The 17,403-nt window shown below is 38.2% G+C and overlaps 1 long non-coding RNA gene across 1 annotated transcript in view; it reads right to left on the reverse strand.

The window, feature by feature from the left end:
- The window catches only part of LOC130683713 (uncharacterized), a 59,534-nt gene extending 42,475 nt beyond the window's left edge, over positions 1-17,059 (reverse strand). The window contains exon 1 of the long non-coding RNA XR_008997586.1: positions 17,013-17,059. This is a non-coding gene — a long non-coding RNA (uncharacterized LOC130683713). The remainder of the gene's footprint in view (positions 1-17,012) is intronic.
- Positions 17,060-17,403: the final 344 nt, after the last annotated feature.

Here is a 17,403-nt window from a genome sequence, read left to right on the forward strand (position 1 = left end):
GTGATGATGGGTGATGCTAATCACGGCCTTGGAAACTTGGATTGCTTTGTACATATGAGTCACGCACAATACGTGCTTAAGTGGCACCAGCCATGGGCATTCAACCTGCAGCAAAGGACTCTGCCTGCCGCTCTCTGCGTCTCCCTCTCTTCCTCTTTCTCTCTCTCACACACTCCCCACCCTGAAATGACTCTTCTTTTAAGAGGGTGAGAGAGGACTGGCAGAGAAGGTTAACCACAGTAAGAGTATGGTGTCCGTGACAAAGCACACGATACGTGGAGAAGACAGAACCATCTCTGTGCAGTGGTCAGAACTGGAGCTGAGAAGGGAAAGACTGACTTCATGAGGAGTTCCCTAACACAGCAAAAAGAAAACATAGTTGCTCCGTTTTCTTGTCCCTCTTGGTTAGGGGGGAACCACAGGCTCCCAGCTTTTACTGTCTGGTTTTGTGGTCTTATTGAGGGCTAATGTGACGACAGACAATAATGGTTCTGGGGCCTCCCATTCTGAAAGTTCTTTATTATTTTCCTTAATCCTACTTACCATATTATAGTTGTGGGTACAAGATAAAAGGTTTGACTTCTTGGAGCTAATCCCACCTGCTTGAACCTCTCCCACTTTGTTACAGATTATAGCTGGAAAAGACCATATCTGGAACTTCTTTTGACAAGTGACAAAGATGAGCATGGAAATTAGCAAGTTCTGGGGATTCAGTGTGGATGGAGAAAATGGTATTTTCAAAGATATTTTTGTCTTTAATTTTAAGATTGTTTCGAAACCTATCTCCACCAAGGCAGAGCAATTCTACTGCAGTTGGGTTAACTATTCCAGACCAGTGACTTGAGATGAGGGGCTGATACCTTCCTGTCAGAGAGCAAAGGGCATCAAAGGATGGAATTTAAAACATCTTTAAAGAGCACAGGGTCAGCCGATCTTTGTTAACAGCTTCTGTTAGCAGACCTGCCAATGTGTGTCCCACGCTTTTTGGTGGGGCAACTCGGACTGATGATGGACAACACTGTGCTGACGAGAACTGACAGTATCTCCCATCCAGGCAGGATGTGCAAAAGGGATTAAAAGAGATTGGGGGCGGGGGTGAGGAGGCTCCGTATTCCAAGTCTTTTTAGCTCTAACCAAATGCGTAGCTGCAACTGCTAGATGACGATCATAACTATAATGCTGACATCACAGAGATTTAAAGTCAACATCTGATTTAAACATTTCAATATAATTTAATTTGACATACCCAGCAAAATTCTAAAGCAATAGTCAGATCAGGCAAGTACAGGAGTAAGGTTGTTTGTTAAAGACGTGCAGTTGATGGAAGAAAAGCATTTAAACCTAGCTCTTTATTTACTAGAAAGCAAACGTATTAAAATAATTGTCAGAAATGAGAGCCTGGTGAACAGGATTAACTGATGAACAGATGAAATGTGCTATTAAATCAGGGTAGACATAGGCAGAGCACACAGGTGTTCTAGGGCAGTAAATTACTCTAAGATACTATAATGATGGATATCTTACATATCAAACCTATGGAATGTACAAGGCAAAGAGTGAACCCTAGGTAAACTGTGGACTTTGGGTGATTATGTGTCGATAGAGGTTCATCAAGTGTCACAAATATCACTCTGGTGCAGGATACTGATAATGAGGAAGGCTATCCCTGTGCAGGAGCAGAAGGCCTGTGGGAGATCTCTGTGCCTGCCTCTCAATTGTGCTATAAACCAAAAATTGCTCTAAAAAATAAAGAAAAAAAAAAAAATATATATATATATATATACACTTCGAGTAGGCTATATGACTGCACCATTTAGACAAAACCCAGATATAAGAGGTACATAAAATTCACCCTGTGATACATTGTTTACATCTTGGAGGTATATGGGCAAATCTAAGCAGAAACTTGAGGCTGTGTAGGGAAAAAGCGGATAGGTGGTAGACTGACAAGGACCACATTAACTAAAACCACCAGAATAAAAGATCTAAATTCTTCATGTGCTTTGCCTAAGTGAACAAAACCTTAGCATTAATAGCAGAAAGGAAATATCTTTCTATTTTAAGAATGACTATACTAGTTTCATGAAATTAACTACACTTAAAAAAAAAAAACTAGCTCAGTTTGACAAATTAATTGGTGATGTACTACTATGTGCCAAGCATGAAGTCTGTAGGGTACTGGAATTCAAAGATAAATGAGTCTTTTCCTCAAAGAGGTTCTCCTCTTACATGAATGTCCATTGTACTCTTCTAATTATTCTTCTGTCTCCTTTTACAAATACAGGAGTTATTGAATTGGAAACTCAAACAATCACACAGGAGACGTTTAACTTTTTTTTTTTTTTTTTGGAAATCAAAGATTTAGGGTTACAGAGGGAAAATATCAAACCATATTTTCATTTGTCTTACTGCCATTAAAAATGTTTCTGCATTTTTGTTGAAAAAAGGTTTAGACGCAGTGTACTCAAAACTAGGGAAAAACCATATGGGCACAGTCTGCTGTTGAATATGTGTGGCAAGAAGCAGGGAGTTTCAAAGACAGACAAATATATTGTTTGAACATACATGGCAGGGAGAAAGGCTGAAAACTCCCACTCTAATCTACTGTCGATATGATTTCCAAGTTCATCTGGTGGCTGGTTAATGAAATCCAACCGCTGCACATTTGAGACATAATTATGTGGAAGTAGGAAGAAACCTTGTAATTTATACTGGTGCCGACCCTGTGCGAGCTTCCAAGAGACCTGACCCCTTTCCCCAGCCTCTTTTTGACCATGCCAACTCCACTCATTCCCCAGTCAGATTGGAAGCTATGGGGTCCACTGGAAACATGGTTTATGGATAATGTATCTATAATGGACTCTCCACTCAAAACCAATAGAGAGCAGTAGCCTAGCCATCAGCAATCAGGCCATAAAATCTGCAGTTACCTTCTTTTTTTTTTCTTAAAAGGGGCAGGAAGCTAATGGATTTGAAATTGCAGAAGCGGACCACAGGCCTTTTTAATAAATGAAAATAAAATTGAGTCTCAGGTTTATGTTGATCTACAGAACTGTGAGTCCCAGAGTCCTCCCACTGTTTCCTTCAGGGTTGATTCCTAGCCTAAACCACCCAACATTTATAGCTGATAAGTGTCTACTGAAGGGTAATAAAATACGGTGTGTGTAGTTGTACAGAATGTAACTTATCACTTTCATCAAAAGCTCCCTGAAAATGTGTTTATCTAAAAGGCTTGTATGTTTGTGTATATTTCAAATATCTCTGCCGTTAGATTGAGCTGCTTGGGCATTAAAAGCTATTCCTTGAAAAGGCTTCTTTGGAAACTATTTAGCTGTGGGTTAATGGTTACATTTCCTTGGACTGGAGATATCCTCCAGGTTACAGAATTCATACAAATATATACAAATGAGACATTGACTATTGCCCAATTTTATTTTCTCACTAAACCAAGGTAAAGATTTAAAGCCTAATTCATAAAGGAGGAAAAAAAAATCTTTTTGTGGGTGTTAGGTGATTTTTGACTCCAGCACAACTGACGCTGGGAACTTTCCAAGCAAGCAGCTGCCTGGTAGAAAAGAAGAAGAAAAAAGAAAGGCTTCAGATGTTGAGAAAATGTTTAGGACTCTCTGGCAATAGCTGTGGAGTATGACTGCAGTCACTTGTAAGAGTCAGCTGTGCCACAGATGGATTATAGCTGGGGTATGGATGGTCTTATCTGAAAATGATTCTAGACCACTGAAGAAACAGACAAAAACCAGATTTTTCCAATCAAACCCTGTTCAAGCTATAAATGTCCCCTGATACACTGAGGTTTTCCTAAAGGAAGGTGCTCACCAAGTATCAATGATGGAATAGTTGTTAAGGGAGTCAGAAAGTAATATATTTCCTATTATATGTATTACCTGCTGGCAAGTCTGGATGTGTCCATGCATACCTAGGCCACTTACAGAATAATGCACACAAAATGTTGCAAAATGTTGAGTATTTTCATAGTTCAGAAAATAAGTGGTCTAATTTGCTTCCAGATGCCCAGTATCTGGATCATCAGGCCAATCTACAGAGCATTTGTGATTTCACTGTGACAGTTTTATGAATGGGCTTTCATGTAGCACGGTCAGGGAAAAGCCCTTTGTTTTCTCCCAAACAGACCATCACGGCATCGCGGGGCAGCAGGCTCACTGCGATCAAGCCTGTTAGTCTCAGTTAATTTCCTTTCTGCAGAGTTTGGAAAATTCATTTCCAGCTAACATGGTGGCTCCTATTCTGGACCGAACCAACTCAGAAGGACACCATCAGTGCAGGTCTGGGGGTAGCACACAAGACTTTCGATCTGGAAGGCTTTTCTTTTTCACCCAGTTTGAGGAAAGATCTTGGTGAATGAGTTGTGACCACTCCTATTTGGTACCGTGATATTCACAAAGAGACTCCCCTAACAGAATGAAGCAATTACTATATTTTTATCCTCATATTTATTTCTCCCAGTACAAAAAAGAGTGTGGCTGTAATGAGACTCAGTGAATAACGGCTCATCACTGACTGATAATTTAACCTCTTCTTTAAATTCCATAAGATAGGGGAAAATGCCAATTAGGGACTTAAAACCTGAATTTTCTAGATCAGTAATCTTACACTAACCTAACTAGCTAGACAGTTGTTCATTTCTTGACTTTTTCCACATTGGACACATCCTTAAATTAATATCTGGGTATCAAGTTATTTTAGGCTTTGTAAAAAATAGAAATACCACTAAAAATAATGTGTATGTTATAAAATGGAACTTACAATAAAAATAATAGCCTGTAATGGCTTCATTCATTCGAAGATCGTGCCAGTTTCACAGCTCTAAGTGGTGGAACCAAGTTTCAAGTTCATGTCTTTGAGCTCTGACGCTTAGGTGCTCACCTACCAGGTTACATGTGACACACAATCCCAAGCTGAGCTGCTCTGATGTGGGAGCTGCATACACAGGGTACAGAGTTATAGTTCCAGATAAACTAGGAGGGCAAACCAAACCAGGACTGGATCTGAGGAGTTAACCTAGGTCTTATGTGCTGTTTTTTCTTCTTTGGAAGGCAAAGACCACATATCTAAAAAGGGTTTTCAGCTTCTGCAACAGGTAATGATCAAAATAGAGAAGTCGCCTCTACATGCCTTGCGTGTAACTCCACCCAGGCTTCCTATTATAAGTGTACAAAAGTACTGCGGCAAACTAAGACCAGCAGGGGCAGGGATCACTGCGTTTTCATTTGGAAACCTGGTATTTGGAGACTATAAAAATGGTAATAATAGTGAATTTCTTTAGGAGTAATGCAACAGAATAGAATATAACCTAAAGACTTCTATCTGCACCTCATTAAAACCAGTCCTACAGGAGATCCACACCCTTGAAGACCAAAGTCCTCTTCCTCTGTTGTTCTTCTGTGTGTTTCCCAAGATTCCATTTGATGTTTCGATTTGAATATACATACAAATTTATATATATATATATATGAATTTCTAGTTGACAAATAGCTATTATATATAAAATCAAAATGCCAAATGGGACCTTGGAAATAGCTAAAGAAACAGAATCATTTAATGTAAATAGTTAACAATTTTTTCATTTTCAGGAGGGGATTCTGAAGCTCTGTGGACACATTCAAATGGAACGTCCTTTTTATCTTACGATCTATTTAGGAATTGACTGAAATAAACCAGCTACAACCCCAAAAACATTTTCTGGAAATCTGAGGTAACTTCCACTCAAATCCACATGTCAAAACTTTTGATTTCTATTTGGAGTAATGCCTGAATTCTCTGAATTTCAAAACATAGCACTTACTAAGTGCCCACTGGACTCACCAAAATGTTCAGAGAACGAATCTTTTTCAGAAGGCCAATTACCAAACATTAAGGTAAAGCGCTTTCATAACAGTGATGCTCATAATTTTTAGTATTTTAGAAAATTCTAAGGAAATTACATGCATTTCTTATGTGAGTTTTGATGTCTTTCCTTTTTCTTTTTCCTGTTTAACTCCTTTCTTTGCTATTTCACACTATCCGTCACATTCTGAACTTCGGTGCCCTAAAAAAATCTCACCAAGAGAATTTCAAAGAAAGACAGGGCCCTATTTTGATTCTGTAGACTCTATTACAACTTCTTTTTATAGAAGCAAGCCAAGCCAAATGGAACTCAGTTCAATAACTGACAAATTACCAAAGTAGCCCATATTATAAATTGTGTCTCCTGGAATATATTGAGCTTCTTCTGAAAGAGGAAATAAGAGATAGATACCATTTTAACCAGTAGGATATATCCAAATGCTTTTAATTTTAGAATCAGGCTGTCAAACAAATTAAAAGTCTGAAAACCTCTCTAGATTTTGGGCACACATATCAAGAAGGGTGGAGCAGACAGGAAACTTCAGTCTTTTCTGTACATTGGATAAAGGCACCCTTGCCTGGGGGAAATGAGGGTGGAAAAAACACCCGTATTTCTCTAGTTCAGGGATTCCCTCCACCCTACAGGGTATGCAAGGTTTCAAGTCTGACTTTTTCTGACAAAAAAGGGAGGAACAGTTGAAGTTAGTTCAAAAGAACTGTCAGAGAGTCTTGTCGCAGGTAAACCTGAGTGCTTGGCTATTAGCAACAGAAGCAGCCACTGATTTCTCTGCCACATGTGCTGTCAAGGGATTGTAGCAGTGTTCACTTTCTTAATGCACGACTTCATGTGCACGCACACACACTTCAGAGAGGATTGTTTTTCACATGTATTTTAGCTCCGTTTTAAAAAAGTTAACCTCCTTGAAATCAGCGGCTAATGGAATTCCCAACTCTGGTTACACTGCTGATTTATAGAGCTTTGGCTGGTCAGATGTATGGCTTCCCCCAAGAAAATGATAATATCTGTGCTAATCACTTCCTGAATAAGCTAGCACTACTTTTAAGTCTCTCCTTCGGCTCCTGAGAGTTTTATTTCATCATTTGCATTTTTTATCTCTCCTCCCCAAGCATGTCAGCTTGTATATAAATTTTTATTCCACCAGGTGCTCTAAAGACCATCTTGAGTCAAGATGTGAAATGTGGGTGTATATAATAAAGGCATTTTATCTGTGAAAAAATTAGTGTTACCATTCTTTGATAATTCTACCTTAAACTCAGTCAAAGTAGATGAATTTCTTTGTGACAGGTGATTTTTACTCAGCACCCAATTGTTCAGATCAAAGATAAAATGATCAGTCATCTAACTGAATGTTTTCTGATTTGTTAAAGCTGGGAATCTGTTCTCCAAAATGGAGTGTTTTTTATATATCGGTATTTTTCAGAAGGTAAAGAAAGATACTCAAGTGGAAACTGTCGTGAGACCGTCTGTGGCCACAGACTCTCGCCCAAATGACTTCTCTGTGCCCTTCTCCGGGTGCTCGGGAAGCACCGCTGCCTCACATTAAGCAAGTCGCTAGCCCACAGGTTTACCCATAAGACCCAAGTCCCCAGCCACCAAGGTACCTACATAACAAAACTGCTCTGACTCATGATAGCCAGCTGGGTGCTCGAGTCTTTCTGTGTACTGAGCAGTAAAACCAATAGTTAGAAGATAAGCTTTATTAAAGCCTGTACGAACCACCTACATACAAGCCTCTGTGCTGGACTTTGAGTTCTATAAATACAGTTTTGGAGGGTTTTTTTGTTGGTTTAGTTTTTGAGAAGTGAACAGCAGGATGTTTTTTATTCAAGAAATCTTGACTTAAATTCTACCTCTGGTACTATGTGACTTTAGGCCAACTTCTACTTTTTTTCGATGTCATTCTCCTCAGCTGTAAAAGGTGTATTCGGTATCCACTTCTAGTATCTGTAGGGTTGAATTAGATAGTGGGTGGAGAAGAGCAAGCACAATGTCAGGCATATTGTTGACACTTAAAGGATATTAACTGAATGAATAAATATATAAGAAACTATTACTGCCCTCCAAAAGTTTACCGTCTACCGAGCCATAGGAATTCATACTAATGTGAGCTGATTTATTCAGGGTCTTTTTTAGGAATTGGTTGATTTCAATGGTGAGAGTGGTAAGGCTTAGAGGTCTCTTGCTCCACAACCTCATGATCAGGTAGTATGTTGCCGGGAAAATAATCAGACTAAATTCTTCCAGATATCCAAGCCTTTGAATGTTAGTGAGCAGACTCAGATATTGTCAACCAGTCTGTTGTGGTAAAAGTTCTTTCCTTTAGGTAATCTGACATGTGCAATATTTTGCCTGAAGGTTTTCTCAAGGGAGATGAGACAGTAGGACCCAAGTAACCTTCTAGCCTGATTGGAGAGTTCTCAGTTACATGACGTCCCCTAGACTCCCAGATTCTGTCTCCCTCTGTACACAAAGGCAATACCAATCCACACCCTCAGACGTTAAGATTCATTTCACCCACGCAAACTTATTTGTAATATAAGCTGCTTAGTGAGCCCTCTAATGTTGATGTAGGTTAAATAGTTGAAGCCTTTTAAAAGCTGTCTGGGGAAAGAGCACTCATAATTAGTGCCTTTCACATACTAACAGCTCCTAGGGTCTGTATTGCAAATTAAAGTGCTTCACCGGTTAGCTAGGCATCCTTAAGGTATTGATTAAAAGAATGCATTGTTGACAGTATTGCAAAGAAAACTACACACTAAAACCGATATATAAAAACCTTGACAGGATGCCTAATAAGGCAGGTGCCTTATTTCTTATTACTAAAATTTTGTGAAAGCTTTAAAATTTTATGAGAGCTTTATTCATGAAATCTGGACTTAAATTCTGCCTCTGTCATTATGCTATGTTATGCCAATATGTCTTACATATCCACAGACCCTTACAGGGAGAACTTCTCTAACCATTGTCCTTGGGGGAAAGGATCCCTAAGCACGACTGTAAAGATAAGATGCTGTCAGCGGTCTGTACAAATCCACACCTGACTGGAGCAGATCAATGGGTCCATTGATTAGCCCTGTGTTTCTCTAGTGCACATTATCGACATTTTGGCCAAGACAGCACTTCACTGCGTGTGACTGTCTCATATGTTACAGGACAGATGATACCCCTTGTCCTTTCTCCACCAGAGTCCATGTTTCCCTTCTCCAGTCATCTCTGTGGTGGGAGGAAGTCTCCACCACCAGCTGAGGACTTACTGGGCTAGCTGATGAAGTGGCCTGTTGCAGTGAGAGTAACTGGGTACTTTGGTTTCTAGGCCTTAGGGAAATTATAAGGAAGCCTGATGTCTATACACACATACCCATCCAAATTATGGGGGGTCTGGACAAGAATCCAGAGAATGAAAATGTCACATACCTAAGTAAGTTATATGCATTTATTTAAAAATTATAAATCAAGGTAATAGGCTGTGTGATGAAAATTGGACCACCTTCCGAATTTGACAAATATACCTTTGCAGAGTCCTGGAATGCTCTGTTAAAACTTGGGATTCTCAGAATCCTTGGACTTTTCATGCCAGAATGTTGCTGTGCGGGGAGAGGCAGGGACCGCTCCTGGATTGGCACCTGCTCTCCTGTTTCTATCCTGTTTCCTTCCCACATCATTGAAGACCTTGTACTCGTCCACATGGAAATCGCACATGTCCAAACTCTAACTATATTTGCACAAACAGCTGTCTTTTGGCCACCTCTCTGGAAGGCTCTCGGTCCCTTTCAGGGACCCTTGTTACTGAATGTGGTTCAGGGGAGACAGAGCGCAGGCTCTGAGTGAGCATGTCTGCTTTGCCTAGAAGACTCCTTGCCTCATGGAAAATGGTGTGGGCAGAGGAGGATCTCTCTCTAAGACGTGTGGTGCTGGGAAGGGTCCTCTCTTTCTATTCTAGGGACAGAACTGATTATAAGCTACTGTGTCAATGGAGCATAGACCATGAATACACAGAAACTATCAGGTAGAGAAAACAAGTGTGCAATAAAAGGAAAGAATAAATCGGTTGAGTGTGAAAGAAGAAAAGTGTGCAAATACACACAGGGCAGCAGATTCACAGTGAAGATCAATCAGGGCTCCACAAACGCCAGTAGCCGGAGTGTCGAGAGCTGCCTAGGACGCTGCATGGACCTTCTGCTCTTGTGCCTTCCTGGGCCATTTAAAGACCATTGCTTTTTGGATTTCCCTGTGTCCTCATACCTATATATACTTCCAGGAAGTCTCTCTTCCTAGAGGTAACTTGAATGAGTCTGTTGTTGCAAATAAAATAGACTAATTAATTCAGGAACACTTAAAAGAGACCGATTACTCAGTTGAAAATCACTAACTAGAGAGCTCATTCTAGATGTAAATGGAAGGGAAAATCCCCTTAAGTATTTTATATGTGGAAGTTCAATTTGCTCAGATAGAGTATCATCGTATTTATTATGATGAAAAAGTGGTATATTATTTAATGATTGGGATAGTTATTAATATAATGTCCTAAAGGAATTAAGACTTTCAACTAGTTGAAAAATAATATATAAAAGCACAAATAATAATTTGTTGTTTAATATAAATAGTAATATAATATTTGTATAAATATTTAATATTTAATATAAATCTTTTAATATTTTATATTAATATTTTATATAAATATTAAGAAGGAGCACTAATTAGAAAATGTAATAAAACATTATTTTCTTATGGTGCTATCAAATGTTTATAAAAATTAAACAATAATATAAGGCAAAATAATAGGAATTCTATCCTATCATAATTATTTGCTATAGTAGCATCCCTAACATCAAACAAAATACCCTCGAATGTGCAATTAACTTACAGTGAATTAACTAAATGTAGTCCATAATATTTTTATAAAAACGTTAAATTTGGAATTTCTTGACATCTTGCAAGAACTATCTAAAAAAATACATCAACTTTTCCGCTTAAAAATTTCATGCAAGGATAAACTAAAGTCCAAAAACAAATACAACAAATGGGGAAAAACCAAAAAGAAACGAACAACACAAGGAGCCCTTTACAATATCCATAATAAATCATCTTTCATCCAGATATAGTCAACAATATAAAGAATATGAAAAAGGCAGAAAATGTTAGAGAAAAGAGAGGTACTCAGACACATTTTGCTTCAATCGCTTACTCAAAATCACAGATTTTACAAAAATAATTGAAGGAGATGATTCTGTATAGTTTTGAATCCTTGTTGGTTACATTTTTAAACAAAATATACTGAAATGATTGCTTATAGACTGACAACTATATTCAGTGTTGATGAGAAAAGGTTTTTGATATTTATGTTGAGTCATAAATCCTAAGAACAAAGTTCCTTCAAGAAAACATGCTAGTGAAGACTTGTGTTATATTCCCAGCTATCAAAACAGTTACCAACATTTTAAATATACTATTTGAAAATAAGAATGCATTTAGTACTGGAAATGGGTTTTTTTAAAAGAGGTTTCAAAAAAAAGATCTAGGGGCTGATTCTTCCAAGAAATAATTGTTCCTACAGTAGAGTGTAACACACACGTATTTGACAATTGTAATTTTAATGATAAAATGTGAAATTAATGGGATTTCTTAATAAAATGTCATATATATCTTCATATCCCAGCAATCATTTCTATGGTAGTGATCTTTAATTTCAGTTTCTATCTGAGGTTTGGACAGATATTGGCTAAAGTGCTAGGCCATGTGGCACTTGGCCAAAACGAGTGTTTGGTGCGTGTCTAAGTATATATTGAAGTGTGAAAAAGGCTGAGAATCCAGTTTGGAAGCTATAATCAGAGGACCTCAAATGCCTAGAAGATGAGACCACTTTTAACTCAATTAGCAATTGAAAATAACTGAAGACATTTCCTCCATTTCACAGTCAGTTAGAATTTTGCAATTTAACTAAACATTTACTGTGTTGTAGATACAAAACTAACTGTAGGTATTAATTATTCGACCACTTTTTTTCCTGTTTAAAGTTAATTTCTTCACTTTTGACATTCAAGTAACTGGTAGTACATTTGCTGTCACAAAAAAGAGCTCATATGTATTTAACAATTACTATATGCCAAGACCCCTGAAAGGTCTAATCATATTTAATAACTAAAAAATAAAGTTGCTTAGAAATAGTAAAGAAAAGATTTGAATCTACAATCAATACTCTTTCTTCTATTAAAAAAATGGTTCGAAGACTTAGAGGCCTTAAATCAGATCATTTTATAATCATAAGTAATCAATCTAGTGTCACAAACAATATTTTTGTGTGTATGTTTATATTATTACCATCAAATCGGTTCCTAAATTAACTTTTACAAAAAAAATATTTCGTTTGATGTTTCCTTTAAGTTTCTTTTGTTGCAATGTAACGAATCCCTAACACATGAAAACAGGCCCGAATACAGAACACCCTTTGCATTGAAGGTTTATTCCTATGAACTCAGCCTGGAAGTGGCTATTACTAACGTTGAATGCAACCTCTACTAGTCCTCTTCCAACAATTAAATGTTGATTCTTATTATGTTTATTTTCATCATGTATATCAGAGATTGTGCTTGCCTCTCTTACATAATATCTTATCCTCCTGCGAATGTGTCACATATTCCAGACAGAATGCTTATTGTACCAGCCAAGACACACCATGTGTCTGAAGAGTCTTGCTCATGACTTGTTGTAGAAGTGATCTAATCAATTGGAAAAGGTCTACCCATGACGTGTGAGGTTTCCCACTGTCATTTCTGATCAAGGAGCAGATGTGCTAGGTTTAATGGGAAGCACAATATGAAGACTGAGCAACCAGGCTCTCCTGACTTATGTGAGCACAGGTTTTACCCAAGTGCAGCTGTTGTCAGAAAAAGGAGATGGTAACCATGACATCTTTTAGGTGTCATTTTATCACCTGATATGACCCTTCTTCATGTCTTAGTCAGCTTTTCTGCTCACTCTCTAGAACCAAAAACACTGGGATCTGGGAAAGTCAGTCCAGGCTTGGCCATGTGACCTCTAGCTGCATGCCTTACATGTAACATAACACAGACAGGGAACCACGTATCACCCAGGAACCAGTGTTACTAGTTCTGAAGCAAAGCCATGATACCGACTTAGCAGCCCAGATCCCAGACAGGGCAGCCTGATGTGACAGCTACAAAGAGTTTTTTTGAGCTTCTCAGCCAATCAAATACCAGCTGTGGTTGGCTAAAATCTGGACCAGACAACTGTACAGAGAACTCCTCTAGAAGGCACGGTGCACACAGAAGCAATAACCTCTCTAATAAATCTGCTGTGAGCACTTCTTAGCCTCCATCAGCAATTCCAGGTACTCACTTAAGAATAGAAACAGTTATTTTAAAATATATATATTCCTTTCTAGTATAGCTATAAAATGTGCATGAACTCGATGCCAGCTTTTGACAGGGAAATTTAGTTTTAGGTCACTCAATTTATGCCTCTGTGGGGCACAAACTCCCCAGAAGATTAAACTTTCATTAAGTTCTTTCTTTTATTTCCTGCCTCTGCACCCATCATATCATAAGTTCCATAACTGATGTCTTACTGTGGTCATAAAATGGCTGGGCTTAAACTTTAGGGAACTGTCAAACACCTCTCTCTCTCCCTCTTCCCTCAAATAAAAAACCTTTTAGAGAATGATTCTTAAATTGACAGTCTTAGTGGTCACCCTCCCCAGCCTACGTCAATGAGAATGTGCCTAGAAGAGATGGACAAGGTAATGTGCACTTGAGACAATCACATTGTGAGGCCAATATTCCACACTTCCCTGTCCCCCACCCCCCTATTGTTATGACTAGACAAGGGATCATACTGAATAGATTAACCAGTCATTGACTCAGGACACCTACTGCTTGGAATGCCATTGCGCTTCAAGTGAAAGGGGATAAAAACGTCTCCCCTCCATGCCTGATCCCGTACTCTGTGGCAATATTTCTGCCACAGAAATGCTTGGCTGTCAGCTCCAGCAAAGCAACCCCGGATAGCCACAGTAGTTTGTTGTCAGAATGAAAAATGGTTCCGTGCAAAAGGTCTCGGGGCTGAGATGCTAACAGTCAAGGAGCCCTAAGGCAGGCATTTGACAGAGAACTTTGGTCTTGCTGTTAAATACCACTTAATACTGTCCTGCCTGGTAATCCCTGCTGTTTAACAACTGTGCAATCATGGCCCAGCCACGGCAGAATGCCTTTTCGACAGGGGGGAAAAGAGCCAGATGTCATACATTTGCTTGGGAGAAAAGAAAAAAATCTCTTCGCATCCAATGAAAATAATAATGCTTCAGAAAAAAAAAGACAATTGCAAATCCATTACAGCCTTGATTCATCATGAGAGTTCACAGCCAAGAGAGAAATGAAATTCGATCTGAGGTTAGCTATAGGTGAAGAGCAAAGCAGCTTGATAGAGCCATTAGAACTCCAGACAGCACCTCTGTTACTCCAAATAGTTGGGTGGGTGGTAGTGAAAAAATTCAAACTAGTTATTTGGCTCTGGGCTTTAAGTAATAAACTGACTTTTTCAAGCATGTGTAGTCTTGGATTTAGAATTGTGTACCAATTTATCTATTTGTGGGAACTGTTTTTTTCCTTTGTGCAGTTACTTTGCAGAGTAAAAGTAAGGCTGTAACTCTAAGTTGATTTCCGCACTTTTCTAGTGGTTTCTTAGATAATATGCTTTAAATTTGACCATGCATATGTATATTCTGTCATGCTTTGGAAGGAAGAATTTAAATAGACAAGCATATTTATATTTTAAAAAAACCTAAATTCAGTTTAAGGGAAACAGAAGTTTATCACTGTAATGAACCAAGAGAGGAAGCAGAAACACTATTAAATGTAAATTTGAGTCCCTGAGGATGTTCAGATGGGTCAGTGGCCTCTCCAAAGCTACAGAGGATGAGGTTATTTTTCTGAGGATGAGACTATAAAATATCACCTGTACATGACTTCATAGGATGCCAAAATACTAAGGAGATGTATGGAGATGACATGAATATATTTTTGAACCCACAAAGATATGGAATGATTTTCTTACTGGTCTTAATACTCTATACTTTCAGAATCACCTTTATTCCCTGGCTTGGAGATTGACACCCACATTCCTTTTTGGTAATCTTTTTTTTTTTTTTTTACTTTATTCAAGAATAATTAAGGCATAGCAGGATTATTTGACACCCTTAGAATGATAACAGATATGATATCAGCCATCATAACTTGATTTTGCGGATAGGGGATGGCAGTGGTTATGCACTTAAACCTGAATCTAATCCAATGGACATCTTTGACACAGTCAAATATGGCATGGATATGCTTCATATCATGGATATGTCACCCCTACTTACTCTTCTCACTAAACCTCCAACCTCAAGCCACCAAAGAAACAGACAAAAGCAGAACAAAAAACAAACACGTAGAAAGAAACCTATTAGACCTCATACTTGTGGTTTATTTTGAAATCTCTGTGAATTCCTAAAATAGTTTACTTGTAACTTCTCTCATGGCTTTGTCACTTCCTATCACATAGAATAGCTATTTTTAAAATATGCAGTATCTTCCCTCCCATTGTGTAAGTTCCTTGAAGTTAGCACTGGTATCTGATTAAAATACAATGAGCATAGTAACTCACTATCAGCAATACTATTCAATACTGTGCATCTCGTAAAATATGTAATAAATGTTCTTAAACAGAGGGTGGTTTGGTTTTTTTTTTTTTGCCTACATGAAAATAAAACTTTCAAGGAGAAAAAATAACTTATTAACATAGTAACTTATTAATAATCCCATAGTATATTAAATGAGATTAATTTAGAATCATTCATTTCCCCTTCATATTTCATAAAACCATTTTTTTCAAAAACTTGAACAGAATTTTTTTAAGAAACAAAACTTTTTGAGCCATTTATAATACTTTTTTCAAAGCAAGTGACTTTTACCTCTTCCTAAGTACTTGTGACTCTGTCCTTTATGCATTCATGAATATGTTGTTACTGGAAGTTTTATCACAAGCCATAATCCCCATTTGGAATAGATATTTGTTTGGTTCAGTTGATTGCAGGTATGTTTGTGATCATCATACCAGACTTCATTTTTAAAGTGATCTGTAAATGCCTAATCCTAATTTACAAGGACATGATTTTTAACTTTTTTTAAAAATTTATACTCTCAAGTAATCCTATATGCATTAAAAACTAATATTGATTGATGTACTTACAAGTTAATCTGTCTTTCTAAACTACTAATTGCATTTCAAAATAACTAACTAAAAGAGTATCCTATAATAGGAGAGGCTTTTTAAAGATTGAAATTTAAGGTGAGTCTTTTTTTTTTTTTTTTTTTGATGGATGGTTTTGTCAATAAAACTGTCTTACAGTCAGGCATATTTATGTGATTCCCCCTTAGATCCTACATTCCACTTAAGACATTAGGTTTTAAAATGGTCTGAGCTGTTAAAAAAAGAAAAAGACTGAAATTTGACCATTTCTTCAACCATATCTTATTTTTGTGAAGCATAAAAATAATGTGTCTGAAGCATCTGATCTAGAACAGGCATACAACACACAATAGCTGCCAATTTTACAACTAGTATTTGCTCAGTGTCACCATAATAAATGATGCTAACAGCAGTCAGTGAACACTTACTATGTGCTGCATGATTTGCTTACAGAGAGGTGTTGCACAGAATTCTTCAGTAAGAAAGGCAAATTTCAATCCCACATTTTCAGGTGAGGAAGCCAAGATTCATGGATGTTAAATCATTTACATATCTAGATGGTGGTGCCGCTAAGTTTGACACGGGGCTTATTTAACTCAAAGCCTGCTATGATGTTCTCAACGGGGGTGTTTGCAAAACTATTTTTTATCAATGCCATATTTGAAACAATCATGCAAAGCTGCGGAGAAAGATTTCTACCCGAAGAGAAAATCGCGATCCCTATCTCAGCCCCTCAAGATCTTTAGTAAGAAGGACAACTGGGCTCCTTTTTACCAAATACATCCGAACACTGCTTGTTTCCTTTCCTCTGTGGGCTTTCAGACCTGTGAGCAGAAAGAAGCTGAGACGTGTGCAGCCAGGACCTGCTGCACATCTGACTCACCTGGGCTGAGTCAGCACTCCTGCCCCGGGACCTGCCTGTACCCTCACAGGCTCCTCTGCTGTTCTCTTCTGGCTTGTGTTTATGGTATGCACAAATTGCTATCTGGAGGATCAGCCGATGGAAACCCTATGATTTGCTAATTAGATTTCCCAAAGATACTGTCAAATTAAACCTGGCCCTCTAAATTCATGTAAACATCAAGGGATACAACAGCCAAAATCTGGGCTCCCCTTGAGAACTGGCAGCTGTTTTCACCCTGCACAACCGTTCTCTTATCTGAGCTGAAGAGACCCGCCTCCAGCAAGCGATGGCCTCCAGCACTTAGTACTTGAGTAAACCAAAGTGGTGCCGAGCTCAGGGTGTTTTCTTGGCCCTGGTGCTCCCTCTTAAC

The sequence above is a fragment of the Manis pentadactyla genome, chromosome 4 (genome assembly GCF_030020395.1).
Source record: "Manis pentadactyla isolate mManPen7 chromosome 4, mManPen7.hap1, whole genome shotgun sequence".
NCBI classification, from domain to species: domain Eukaryota; kingdom Metazoa; phylum Chordata; class Mammalia; order Pholidota; family Manidae; genus Manis; species Manis pentadactyla.